This window comes from Mastomys coucha, unplaced genomic scaffold (genome assembly GCF_008632895.1).
Source record: "Mastomys coucha isolate ucsf_1 unplaced genomic scaffold, UCSF_Mcou_1 pScaffold14, whole genome shotgun sequence".
NCBI lineage: Eukaryota > Metazoa > Chordata > Mammalia > Rodentia > Muridae > Mastomys > Mastomys coucha.
Window position 1 is genome coordinate 29,012,690 of NW_022196896.1, and position 15,019 is coordinate 29,027,708.

Below are 15,019 nucleotides of genomic sequence, written 5' to 3' on the forward strand. Positions count from 1 at the left end.
GACATTTCATTCCTTCTTAAAAGGGGGAATCAAATACCCACGGGAGGAGTTGCGGAGATTAACTATGCCTAGCTTTTCAATGAGTCATTATTTGGGGTGACCTAGGATTTATAGGACAAGACCATACCTGATTTCATGGTCGTTTGCTGTTATATCAACAATCACAGGAGCAGGGAAAGCCACTTTGGTTTTTCTGTACTATATATATTAAAGGTACCTTCTTGTTATCAAGGAGATTTTCTCTTTGCCATAAACTTTTTCTTATTTAAAACAATAAACCACTACAATTCTAAAAACCTGAAAATAAGAACATAAAAATCTACCATGAAAGCCACACTAGTCACTGATATTCACCGAATTACATAATTAAAGAAGGGACAGTTAGCCTTTGCCAGAATTACATTATCTGCTAAAGGTCTTAGACTCTTTCAAATCTTTCTATACCAGAAGTTGATCATTTCTTTAATTTTCAAAAAACACTTGTACTATATTTCAATTATATATTTCACACTAGACAAAATTCAACTGTTTCATAATACCAGGATGCTACCAAGGTTAAAGCAATTCAGTGGCATTTCTACAAGTCATTCATAGATGAGAAGGCAGAAGTCACTCCGTGGGCATTGCAAGGGTTCAGGAGAAATGGGACCATTCATTTCTCCATTATTCAGTCGTGATAGGTTCTTTATATCTAGACATGCCCTCAAGTATTCTAGATTCCTTGATCTGTTGTGTTATAACTACAGTAGTCTCTTATGGTCTTCTCTATTTCTTCATCACCCGTTATGATTGGGAATGGATGTCTAGCCCTCATAGTATGCAGCATGGGAAAGAACCTGACAAGTTTGGCAATCTGCCTTAGAAAGATCTTTCATCACAAGGATCACATCTACAACAGCTTGTGTTGCTGTGTAAAAACAAGAAACACCTTAAACTTTCGCATTCAGAAATTGGAAGATTTGTTGTATGGGTCCTTATCTGAGGCTCCCTTCCTTATCTTTTCAATGCAGAGCAGAAAGCTTTCATTTTATCACTGAGGATCACCTTAATAGTAATAGCCTCTCTTTCAGTACATGCCTTTTGGAATCTGTGGGCTTCTCAGTGTTCTTTGTTCTCCAAGATGCACATATTGCAGACACCAAATGCTCACTCTAACAACTTCACTCTTTTTGATTATAGATCTGCATAAGAGTAAGGGGTAGTAACCAATCAATACAATCAATGTTCTGTTCTCATAAAATTCTCTTCACCAAAGAAATTATTTGTCCATTATTTTAAAATTTAGCATCAGGCATGTTCTTAACATGGGTAGAATGAAGCTGCCTTCTTTGCCATTTCATGCCCAGTTGCCAATAGAGTTCTTGTTCCTTTCTGAAACCTAAGAAGCTGGGTCATTACTCTCAACTACTGTTGCTGCCTGCAGCTAAATAAAAATGGGTTCTCTGTATGGGAGAGAGGTAGGAGCCTGTAGAGAAGGGAACTTTAGAGAAGCCTGTAGAGATGGCAAGAGAGGATTAAAAGATGGGACAGAGCCATGGTGTGTTTTCAGTCTGCTATGTATTATTCAACTGTATTTCTTACAATCGGGCAGGCAGAAAAAACCCTCCCTTAGTCTGTCAGCATCTCATGGCCCAATTAACATCTTCATCTTCAGTCTCTGCAGGTAGGAGTTTCAGTGTGACAGGAACTTGGAGAAAGGCATGGCTATTAGCAGGAGGTTGGAGAGAGGCGTGGCTATTTGTGGCAAGCCAAGGTCTGAGACAACCCGCTTTTGGCTAGAGAAGGTCACAGTTCCTCCTTATTGATTTATTAAAAATTAGCTTGTACATATTTATGTACCATAGTCCTGCCTGGGAATTATGGTGGCTTAGCGACCCCGCCTGAATTAGGTTTGGATCTATTGGTCATTCCCTTACACATGTTTGGAAATAACATGCAGCTATTTTGTGTATTTTTTCACAAACCTGGCCTTTTTAGTGTTTATGATTAATAAACATAGCCTCTTGGCACGTGACTGTGCCTTAGGTTGGTGAAAGCCATAGATCCAGTAATCTGACACTGACTGCAGGCTTTCACAGCACACCTCAGTCCCATACAGACCAAAACCACGACATGTCTATAATGCCTTTTCTTCATCACAATGCATAACTGCCACATGGAGCCTCTCTGGAGTCCAGTGTGGAGTAGGGTCTGCATGTCTATAACAAACCTGCTTGAGACAAAAGCTCAAAAGTTTAAAATCAGCAAGCTTAATATTATCTTGGGAATGTCCCAGGCACCTCAGTTACAATTTAGCAATGCTCAGGCCCAAGGTTTGGCCTCCATGTATAGGGGGAAGCCGCTATCAACTCTTAGAAAAAAGTCGAGGCTATTTCAGCCAAGTGAAGTTTGTTGGCTAATAAGAAATTCTAGCCATTATTTTAGTTGAAAACATGTTTATTAAAAAGTCTCTGGATCTTTGTCCACTTGAGGAACCAATGGTTCAGGCAGCCTTTGTGTTCTGACACAAATGGAGCCTCTTCCTCAGATTAAAATGGGGTCAGGACCACATCATGTGTTAATAAGTGGATCTTGCCATTTTACCATGGCATAAGAACTGGAAATGTGTGGATGCCAATGGCAGTCCGCAGCAGACTGTCCCTTTAGCATCAGACTGCAAAAAAGATTTTTAAAACATACAAAAAGAGAGATATGCTTTTTAAAACAATCAAAAAGTGAAATATGCTTTTGGAGGTAACTTTGGAGTGGAGGGCATGATTCCTCCTCCTTTTATTATTAAAAATGTCAGATTTTCAAACTGCAAAGTGCACATTGAGTAATTTATTGTCTCTGAGAATTATAAATTATCTCAATAATATGGGTAACATTAAATTGTTGACAATATATCTTAAATGTTTTATTTTAATAGTCAGTTCCATAATCTTTTTTAATCTAATTAGGAACATTAAGTTAGAAATATAATGTATGCAATAACCAATTAATATTTTGTTGTTTTTCACCTTAAGGCAATTGTAACTTGAAAGCCTGAGAAGGAATTAATAGTCACATGTGTATATTTTACTTTTAATTTTTAAATCAAAATTATATTTAAGAAATGTCAAATTATCATAAGCAAATGAAAGCCCTGATTATATGTATACATACATATATATATATATATATATATATATATATGACTTAAAGCTTAATTTTAGTACTTGATAAATAGTGACTACAGCACATAGCTTAATTTTATCTGTGCTGAAGTTGGGGGGAAATCATGAGATTAAACATATGACTTACATATAATTTTCTCCCATAAAAAGGCTGTAGAAGTATATACTATTATGGGATATATATATATATATATATACACATATATATATGTATATATACAAATTTATAGGAAATATAAAAGCATGTATTTAAGCAAATCTTAACAATTTTGTCATCTAGATAATAATTACCATTTTGTAATAGGCCAAATAAAAATATTTTGTAATAACCAAATTAGTTGCTGTTTGAAGCAAGAAATAGACATCTCATCAGGTTTTTAAGAGATGTTTTCTAAAATATATTTATGATTTTATTATATAATTTTTATTAATATCACCACAACATCATAATAAGATATTAAAAGTTTACTTTGATGCCGGGCGGTGGTGGCGCACGCCTTTAATCCCAGCACTTGGGAGGCAGAGGCAGGCGGATTTCTGAGTTCGAGGCCAGCCTGGTCTACAGAGTGAGTTCCAGGACAGCCAGGGCAACACAGAGAAACCCTGTCTCGAAAAACCAAAAAAAAAAAAAAAAAAAAAAAAAAAAAAAAAAAAAAAAAAAAAAAAAAAAAAAAAAAAAAAAAAAAAAAAAAAAAAAAGTTTACTTTGAATATGAGAAAAGATGGATTTATATTGATTCTTTTTTGCCAAAGAGTTGCTGTGGCATATTTAAAAACCCAGACATTTGGTTACAATAGATAGCAACTCTTTACAGAAGCTTTCTTTACTTCCTGTAAAAAGCTCTGAGTCTCTCAAAGCCTAAGTTTTGTGGTGAGCTTAAGGTAAGTCCTTAGTCAAAAGCAATTTGAAATAAGAAACTCATATTTTCTTACTTAATACCACCCTTTTTGACATAACTGAGGCTTAAATATTGTAAAAGATGTGTTTTAAACTTTTTCTAGAGCAAGTAGTACTCATTTGTAAAGCTCACGTATTAGGGCAAAGGTATTAAAATTCCCAATTACAGGGATTAGATCAATGTACACTGAAAAATTCAAAGTCTTAGCCTCTTGCGCTGAAGGAGAGACAAAAAAATTATAAAGGCAAAATCTTTAAAATTACCATAAGTTTATATAAAGTAGCCAGGCCAGATTGCAATGCTATAATACATTTTATGAATCCTAAGGCCTCATTGACCTTTTATAAATTTTAAAATCAAAGCTATTTTTAGATCTATGATAATTAATAAACTATAGCCAATGGAACTCTGTCAATTTTAACTGTACTTTTAAATTTCTTTTGTAATATTAAGTGATCAAGAACATTATGTCTATGCCTGGTAATTGGCTTGTAATCGAATCTGCGCTAAGCGGTTGTGAAAATCAATATCAGCCTGTAACTCACTCCAAGGCCACTAAACGGCGCTAAGCGGTTGTGAAACTCTATTTGGAGCTTGTTGGCCATAAGGCCATAAAATGTGGTGAAACATAAACAAAATGGCTCAGTAGCCACCTCTGTGCGGGACTTCACACTGCCACCACTGCCGCCACTCGCGCCACTCTAGCATTCAGGCCTCTCGGCATGCTTGCCACTCTAGCCCTGGTGCCCACCACCCAGCAGATTGGCTCTTTAGCAGCACCTGAAATGGTGGTGGCCTCTGGCCTTTTCACCACTTGGGCAGTAGTGCGGAAACCCCCAGGTGTGCTGCCTCAACCTCGCTGCCCGTGTGCATGTCCGTGCGCGCCCAGGTGTGATGGTGGCAGTTCTAGCCGTGTCTTGTGGCTCTTTTGGTCTCGGCCATGGTAGGGAGCGGAAAGTGTTCTCGGCCACTACTATCTCTCTTTGTCGTGTTCTAGGTGTGTCAAGCGGGCATGGAAAGTTCTGCGACCTAACTTGGCACTGGCGCAGTTTGAGCCATGGTTGTGGTCTGTGTAGAACTGCCCCCCCCCCACACACACACATACACACACACACACAGCTGTGACGCTCGAATTAATTGTTTGGATTACCCCGGGAACAGTAGGGCCCCTCCACCTCGATGAGCAGAGAACGGGCCACACCACCGGCCACACCTCTAGCCCTGGAACTGCCTCTTCCCTGCAGGGCTCTTGCTGGGGCTGAGCTCTCCTTGCTCACACGAGAGGAGGGAGTTGCTGTGTTCGCTGGGGCTGCACTCCCAGTCGGTGCTGCCCTGTTGGCTGGCTCACACCACCTGTCTTAAAAGCAGTTTCTCAGTGGGGCAACTTCTCAGCAGGGCAACTTAACTCAGTCTCCGCTGTGTTTTAACACAGACACAGGACTGCAATCATTCATACCCCAGGACAAATACAGACACAAATGGACACATAACACAAAATTAAGACTAGAATTTCTCCTGAATAAGGCATGGAGAAAGCAAGACGTCTCTCTGTTTCTCTCTGTCTCTGGAATAGCTCTGAAATCCATTTTCTTTCTCTTTTAATCTCTTCATCCACATTTTTGTTTTGTTTTTGCATTTTACAAGTTTTATGTATTTTTTTTTTTTATTTTACTTATGCCCTACTCTGTCCGCCTAAATCTAGTTCTTTAACTATGGACAATTGACTAACAAAGTTTCCGATTCTGACTGTCGCTACCAAAATCCTAAGTGAGGACTCCACCAGGCCAGTGTAGTACCAACTTAGCTGATATCATTTTTTGCCCCATAAATCGTTTACCTGTGAAACTTCACCCAAGTAGCACTGCTCTCTAGTCATCCCATCCCCTCGTTCCCAGCTCTGTTGTTGGGCACCATTCTGTTGCTGCCTGCAATGGGTTCTCTGTCTGGGAGAGAGATAGGAGCCTATAGAGAAGGGAACCAGATGGCAAGAGAAGATTTAAAAATGGGTCCAAGCCATGGTGTGCTTTCAGTCCGCCATGTTATTCAACTGTGAACTGTGTCTGTTACAAGCCACAGGCAGAAAAACCCCTCCCCAAGTCTGTCAGCATCTCATGGCCCAATCTGCATCTTCTTCTTCGGTCTCTGGAGGCGCAACAGGAACTTGGGGAACACAGGAGGTTGGAGAGAGGCGTGGCTATTTGTGCCAAGCCAAGGTCTGAGACAGCCCACTATTGGCTGGAGGGGGGTCACAAACTACTATCTTTGTTGGGAGCACTTAGGGTGACCAGCCTATGGTTTCAGCTGGTGGAAGCCCCCAGCAATTAGGACAGAAGACAAAGAGTCGGACGTGGTGCTAAAAGAGCTTTTATCAGGCTGTATCACACAAATTACAAACCAAAATAACGTAGCAATCACTAGTATCGCTAGCAGAACAATTTCAAACATTCTAACATCATGAGCTAAGGGATGTACGACCTGTCTCCGCTCTCAGGCTCGGGCTCCGACGACTTGGGCGTCCCCTCCGGTTTCACTTCCGGGTTGGCTCTCATCCCACAGCGAGGTGAGCATTTGGGCCTGCTCATGTTGGTTGTGTGAGCGCCTTGTCGGAGGCAGGAGGCGAGAGTCTGAGTCTGAGCGGCATGGATCCGTTCAGCAAGCCATCTCATCTCTGACTCCGTCCTGGCCGTGGTTTTTATACTCTTTACTTATCTCTATCTATGTCTGCACGTTGGGCTTCGTGCATCACTCTGTCTTTATCTGAGGTTCCACTCTGGGTTACCGCCTTGCGGGGCTTATCCATTTCACACATTTACTTTCACTTTTATTCACTTGTCACTTAATATTCTATTTTAGCCTACCTGGCCTTCATGTAGCTCCTTACAATCTTCCAGAGCTTGCTCATAACACCCTATTGCTTTAGCTCAAGCTTTCAAAGTCTTCCACATTCCTTCAAAAAGAGCAATGTCAGTGTCAGGTTATTTATAGCAACATCATCAATCTATTATCAACATCATCAGCATCTGGGCAATTTGAGGGTTTTTTCTTTCTTATTGTTGATGTTGAGGATGATGATGTAATAAAATAATGGGACAAAAGCCTATTTATAGAATGAAGTCCATAACAAAAGAGATAGCACGTCATGGTCACTGGAATAGAAAACTGCTCAATCACAATTCATCTCTACCCAGAAGAGAGATGGGGAAGAAAGTTGGACAGAGCTATGTCATTAAAGGGGAAGAAAGTTGGACAGAGGTATGTCATTAAAGACCATCTCTGGTGGCTTACTTCTTCTAACAACGAAGATGCTAAAACCCCACAAACACTGGCACCAACTGGGGACTAGGTGTTCAAATGCTTGGGGCTCTAAGTAATATTTCTTACTCAAAACATTGCAGAAATCTACATTTAAAACTGTTAAGTGTTACAGGAGTGCTGGTCTGGGCAAAATTAGGAAGCATAACAGAAAAAACCTTTTCATCTCTAAGAATGGTAGCTAGTTTCCATGACCCACAGGGCCAGGTCAATGTGCAATTATTTGTAAGGTCCTTAACCATTAACAAAGACTAATCAGTATGTGAGCCTAGTGAAATTAAATATAGCTTTTTAGTATCAACTAAAGACTGCATTTTCTTCCATTCATTAGATGTGGAATACTAGGCACAAACACATGCTTCAATCTAAAATGAAGGTGGATGATCACATTCTATCTAAGGAAGCTAAGGAGAACAAGAATAGCTGAAATAATTTCTAAATGTTAACATTTTAAAAATTTGTTATAAAATACCATTCTCTATGAGACACATAGCCATTTCTTTCTTTTTGTAGGAAGGGATTGTAGGGAAACTTTGACCTAAGATCTCTCTCAGTGCAGCTTGCTATACTCAAGGCTACAGCAGCATATTTGTCAATTATACTAAAGTTGATAATTTTGTTGTGAAACCCATTTTTAAGAAAAACACATGGACAAACTGAAGCAAACAGGAAATATTGTATCAGTAGAAGTTTGTTGTTATGTCTCTGTCAATGAGAAAAATCCGAAGAAGATATACTTGGGGAGGTTTTTCTTAAGCATTGCATTTTAAATAACAGATTTGCCACCATTTGTTACAGAAACTTAAAGATAAAACAAAAAATGCATTCCTGGAACACCTGGCCAAGACTTAGAAGATGCCTTTGTAAGAAACAAAGGCATAAGTAATAATTTTGATGAGCTCTATACCTCTACCACATTTTATTAAGTTATTATTACTGATCCTGCAAGATGACTCAGTGGATGAAGACACTTGCCATTCGGACTGACAATCTGAATTTGAGCCTGCTTGAGACCAGCTTGATGGGAAGTGAAGTGAGATCTAATTCTAACCTATACAAGAATACTCCATTACTCACTCTGGTTTGCATGAATGCACACACACACAAACACAAGTACATGCACACAAACGCACACACACACACACACGAGAGAGGAGAGAGAGAGAGAAAGAGAGAGGGAGAGAGAGAGAGAGAGAGAGAGAGAGAGAGAGAGAGAGAGAGAGAGAGAGAGAGAGAGAGAGAGAGAGAGAGAAAGGGAGACAGAGAGAGAGAGAAAGAGAGAAAGAGAGAGAAGAGAGAGACTACAAGAGACTACAAACAATAAGACAATAAATGTCATTAAACTATTTTAAGGAATAAAGAAAAAATAAGGGCTGATTACATGGCTTGGTAGTTAAAGGCATTTGAAGCACTTGTCCCTGAGTTTGTACCAGAACCTGATCTTTAGGACACACATGGTAGAAAGAGGAAACTGACTCTGCAAATTGACTTCACATGCACATGAATATGCACTTCTACACATCTATCCATAAATATATGTAAAATATTCTGAAAATATGATTAAAATCAGATCTCCTCACTATTTTCCTACATAGACATTTACATCTTCAAAAATAGATTTTCTACTCCTTTTTATATCTCTATGGAGCCTGTCTCCCCACCACACATTTTTTAAAAAGTCAACAGAAATGTCATATGAAGCAAAGAACATAGTGAGAGTTCACTGATCTCTCAATGGTGAAACTACCATTTCTACAAACTTCAGCTTGTCATTTTCATATCAAGACACACCCAACTTGATTCTAGGGAAAGAGAAATAAAGGTTAACTAAACCTTTATATTTGTTTTGGATGTAAAATACAAACTATTACATCAGATTATGAAAAATTAATCTTAACTTATAAATGTTTATATGTCTAATAACTATGGAATATATATTAGTAGAAAATGTAATATGAAAAACTCTTGGTAATTTCTGAGAAGCCAGCTTCCATTTTAGGGTGTGTAGTACTGTCTTTTTTTCTTACAGGCGTATATAAATTCATCAGGAAATCTTATTTGGTGTCATTAGATCTATATAAAAACATATTGTTAATAAACTCTTTACTTAGCTTCAAAAAGAGACAAGTGAGAGGAGAGAGGAAATGAGAAAAATTATTATATTGATCAAATTTTCTAAAATATTTCCAGGACACACATTTTATGGAAAAAATGTGAAAGTGTTACATTAATTATTATCATGCTGCTATTTGATTCAAGAATAAACAAGAAAGATATATGTCTGGTTCAAAAGTTAAGAGAATGCAATGCAAGGGATAAACAGCCCTGTTTTGAGAATGGATACAATGTGAAGATACTCTACCTTCCTCTCTAACTCATTTATTATCCCACTGTCAATTGTATTAGAGGTCACTCACCTTTGCATAGCTAAGAAAACTAAACTTCAAAGAATGAAAAAGACCTATGCTTTGTCCAACAATTCTGAAGAAAAAAAAACTATTGATAACTTAAGGAATAAAATACACTTAGTGTTTACAAATGGATGGCTGTTGTCTCTTTTTTGTTAGATAATTTTAAATTTACATTTCAAATGTTCTCCACTTTCCTGGTTTCCCCTCTGGAAAAAAAAAACCCTATTCCCTCCCCTCTCCCCCTGTTCACCAACCCACCCTCTCCTGCTTCCTGGACTTGGCATCCCCCTACACAGGGTCATAGAGCCTTCACAAGACCACAGGTCTCTCCTCCCATTGATGACCAACTAGGATATCTTCTGCTACATATGCAGCTGGAGCCCTGAGTCCCACGATGTGTACTCTTTGGTTGGTGGTTTAGTCCCTGGGAGCTCAGAGGGTACTAGTTCGTTCATATTGTTGTTCCTCCTATGGGGCTTTAAACCCCTTCATCTCCTTGGGTCTTTTCTCTAGCTCCTTCTTTGGGGACCCTGTGCTCAGTCCAATGGATGGCTGTGAGCCTCTACTTAGTTGGACATGTCAGAGCCTCTCAGCTATATCAGCCTCCAGACAGCTTGCACTTGCTGGGTTAGTGTCTGGGTTTGGTGATTGTATATTGGAAGGATCCTCAGGTGGGGCAGTCTCTGGATTGTCCTTCCTTCAGGCTGTGCTCAACACTTTGTGTCCACACTTTGGTCATCCTTCTTCTGGGGTTTCCTAGGGTTTGTGAATCGTATCTTGGGTATTCTAAGCTTCTGTGCTAATATCCACTTATCAGTGAGTGCATACCATGTGTGTTCTTTTGTAATTGGGTTACCTCACTCAAGATGATATCTTCCAGATCCATCCATTTCCCTAAGTATTTCATAAATTCATTGGTTTTAGTAGCTGAGTAGTACTCTATTGTGTAAATGTACCACATTATCTGTTTCCATTCCTCTCTTGAGGGACATCTGTGTTTTTTTCCAGATTCTGGCTATTATAAATAAGGCTGCTATGAACATAATGGAACATGTGTCCTTATTAAATGTTGGAGCATCTTCTGGGTATATGTGCAGAAGTGGTATAGCTGGGTCCTCAGGTAGTACTATGTCCAATTTTCTGAGAAACTGCCAAACTGATTTCCAGAGTGGTTGTACAAGCTTGCCACCCCACCAGCAATGGATGAGTGTTCCTCTTTCTCCATATCTTCATCAGCTTCTGCTGTCACCTGGGTTTTTGATCCTAGCCATTCTGACCGGTGTGAGGTGGAATCTCAGGGTTGTTTTGATTTGCATTTCTCTGATGACTAAGGATGTTGAACATTTCTCTAGGTGCTTCTCAGCCATTCAGTATTCCTCTGTTGAGAATTTGTTTATCTCAGTACCCCATTTTTAATAGGGTTATTTAGTTTTATAGAGTCTAACTTCTTGAGTTCTTTGTTTACATTTGATATTAGTCATCTGTGGAATGTAAGATTAGTAAAGATCTTTTCCCAATCTGTTGTTTTCCATTTTGTCCTATTGACAGTATCCTTAGCCTTAAAAAATCTTTACAATTTTCTGAGGTACCATTTGTCAATTCTTGATCTTAGAGCATAAGCTATTGGTGTTCTGTTCAAGAACTTTTCCCCTGTGCCCATGTGCTCGAGGCTCTTCCCCACTTTCTTTTCTATTGGTTTCAGTTTATCTGGTTTTATGTGGAGGTCCTTGATCCACATGGAATTGAGCTTTGTAAGGAAATAAGAATGGATAGATTTGCATTCTTCTACATGTTGACCACCAGTTGAGCCAGCACGATTTGTTGAAAATGTTGTCTTTTTTATCCCCACTGGATGGTTTTAGCTCCTTTGTCAAAGATTAAGTGACCATATGTGTGTGGGTTCATTTCTGGGTCTTCAATTCTATTCCACTGATCTACCTGCCTGTACCAATACCATGCAGTTTTTATCACAATTACTCTGTAGTACAGCTTGAGGTCAGGGATTGTGATTCCACCAGAAGTTCTTTTATTGTTAAGAATAGTTTTCACTATCCTAGGTTTTTTTCTTTTTCCAGGTAAATTTGCAAATTACTCTTTCTAGCTCTGGGAAGAATTGAGATGGAATTTTGATGGTGATTGCATTGAATCTGTAGATTGCCCTCTGCAAGATGGCTATTTTTATTATATTAATCCTACCAATCCATGAGCTTGGGAGGTCTTTCCATCTTTTGAGATCTTTGACTTCTTTCTTCAGATAATTGAAATTCTTGTCATACATATCTTTCACTGGCTTAGTTAGAGTCACACTAAGGTATTTTCTATTATTTGTGACTATTGTGAAAGGTGTTATTCTTTAATTTCTTTCTCAACCTGTTTATCCTTTGTGTAGAGGAAGGCCACTGGCTTACATGAGTAGATTTTTTATCCAGCTACTTTGCTGATGTATTTTTTATCAGGTTTAGGGGTTTTCTGGTGGAATTTTTGGGGTCACTTAAATATACTATCATATTATCTGCAAATAGTAATAATTTGAATCCTTCATTTCCAATACATACCCCGTTGATCTCCTTTTGTTTTCTAATTGCTTTCGCTAGGAATTCAAGTATGATATTGAATAGGTAGGGAGAGAGTGGACAGCCTTGTCTAGTCCCTGATTTTAGTGGGATTGCTTCAAGTTGCTCTCCATGTAGTTTGGTTTTGGCTACTGGAGTGCTGTATATTTCTTTTACTATGTTTGAGTATATGCCTTGAATTCCTGATCTTTCCAAGACTTTTATCATGAAGGGATGTTGGATTTTGTCAAATGCTTTCTCAGCATCTAATGAGATGATCATATGGTTTTTTTTTCTTTGAGTTTATTTATGTAATGAATTACATTGATGGATTTCTGTGTATTGAACCATCCCTGAATCCCTGGGATGCAGCCTACTTGATCATAATGGATGATCATTTTGATGTGTTCTTGGAATCACTTTGCAAGAATTTTATTGAGTATTTTTGCATTGATATTCATAAGGGAAATTGGTCTGAAGTTTTCTTTCTTTGTTAGGTCTTTGTGTGGTTTAGGTATCAGAGTAATTATGGCTTCATATAAAGAATTGGGTAGAGTGCCTTCAGTTTCTATTTTGTGGAATAGTTTGAGGAGTATTGGCATTAGGTCTTCTTTGAAGGTCTGATAAAACTGCACTAAACCAATTTGGTCCTGGACTTTTTTTGGTTGGGAGACTACTAATGAATATTTCTATTTCGTTAGCAGATATGGGACTGTTTAGATTGTTTACCTGATCTTGATTTAAATTTGGTACCTGGTATCTGTCTAGAAAATCGTCCATTTCATCCAGTTTTTCCAGTTTTGTTGAGTATAGGCATTTGTAGTAGGATCTGATGAATTTTTTTTTTTTGATTTCCTCAGTTTCTGTTGATATGTCTCACTTTTCATTTCTGATATTGTTAATTAGGATACTGTCTCTGTGCCCTCTAGTCTGGCTAACGGTTTTTATATTTTGTTGACTTTCTCAAAGAACCAGTTCCTGGTTTGGTTGATTCTTTGTATAGTTCTTTTTGTTTCCATTTTGTTGATTTCAGCCCCGAGTTTGATTATTTCTTGCCTTCGACTCCTCTTGGGTGAATTTGCTTCTTTTTGTTCTGGAGCTTACAGATGTGCTGTCAAATTGCAGTTGTATATTCTCTACAGTTCCTTTTTGGAGGCACTTAGAGCTATAAGTTTTCATCTTAGGACTGCTTTCATTGTGTCCTGTAAGTTTGGGTATGTTGTGGCTTCATATTTATTAAACTCGAATGTTATTAAATTGTTGAGTGTTGTTAAGCTTCCACGTGTATATGGGCTTCCTATTGTTTGTGTTGATATTGAAGTTCAGCCTTCGTCCATGGTGATCAGATAGGATGCAAGGAATTAGTTCAATCTTCTTGTATCTGTTGAGGCCTGATTTGTGGCCAATTATATGGTCAATTTTGGAGAATGTACCATGAGGTACTGAAAAGAAGATATATTCTTTTGTTTTAGGATGAAATGTTCTATAAATGTCTGTTAAATCCATTTGTTTAATAACTTCTGTTAGTGTCTCTGTTTAGTTTCTATTTCCATGATCTGTCCACTGCTGAGAGTGGAGTGTTGAAGTCTCCCACTATTATTGTGTGTGGTGCAATGTGTGATTTGAGCTTTAGTTAGGTGTCTTTTATGAATGTGGATGACCTTGCATTTGGAGCATAGATGTTCAGCATTGAGAGTTCATCTTGGTGTATTTTACCTTTAATGAGTATGAAGTGCCCCTCCTTATGTTTTTTTTGATTCCTTTAGCTTGAAAGTTGATTTTATTCAGTATTAGAATGGCTACTCCAGCTTTTATCTTGGAACCATTTGCTTGGAAAATTGTTTTCCAGCCTTTTTGCTCTGAGGTAGTATCTGTCTTTGTCACTGAGGCGGGTTTCTTGTATGCAGCAAATTGTTGGGTCCTGTTTACATAGCCAGTCTGTCTATGTCTTTTTATTGGGGAATTGAATCCACTGATATTAATAGATATTGAGGAAAGGTAATTGTTGCTTCATGTTATTTTTGTTGTTAGAGTTGGAATTCTGTTCATGTGGCTATCTTCTTTTAGTTTTGTTGAACGGTTACTTTCTTGCTTTTTCTAGGGTGTGATTCCCTTCCTTGTATTGGAGTTTTCCATTTACTATCCTTTGAAGGGCTGAGTTTGTGGAAAGATATTGTGTAAATTTGGTTTTGTCATGGAATATATTGTTTTCTCCATCTATGGTAACTGAGAATTTTGCTGGATATAGTAGCCTGGGCTTACATTTTTGTTCTCTTAGGGTCTTTATGGCTCCAGCCCAGAATCTTCTGGCTTTTATAGTCTCTGGCAAGAAGTCTCGTGTAATTCTGATAGGTCTGCCTTTATAAGTTACTTGGCCTTTTCTCCTTACTGCTTTTAATGTGCTTTCTTTTTTTTTTTTTCTACATTTGATGTTTTGATTATTATATGATGGGAGGAATTTCTTTTCTGGTCCAAACTATTTGGAGTTCTGTAGGCTTCTTTTATGTTCATGGGCATCGCTTTCTTTAGGTTAGGGAAATTTTCTTGTACAATTTTATTGAAGATATTTGTCCATTAGGTTGGAAATCTTCACTTTCTTCTATACCTATTACCCTTAGGTTTGGTCTTCTCTTTGTCTCCTGTATTTCCAGGATGTTTTGGGTTAGGTTTTCTTTTCTTTTTCTTTTCTTT

At 38.2% G+C, this 15,019-nt stretch overlaps 1 long non-coding RNA gene across 1 annotated transcript in view; it reads left to right on the plus strand.

The window, feature by feature from the left end:
- Window positions 1-6,333: 6,333 nt before the first annotated feature.
- The window catches only part of LOC116088101, an 18,794-nt gene continuing 10,108 nt past the window's right edge, over window positions 6,334-15,019 (plus strand). Inside the window, exon 1 of the long non-coding RNA XR_004117769.1 lies at window positions 6,334-6,613. This is a non-coding gene — a long non-coding RNA (uncharacterized LOC116088101). The remainder of the gene's footprint in view (window positions 6,614-15,019) is intronic.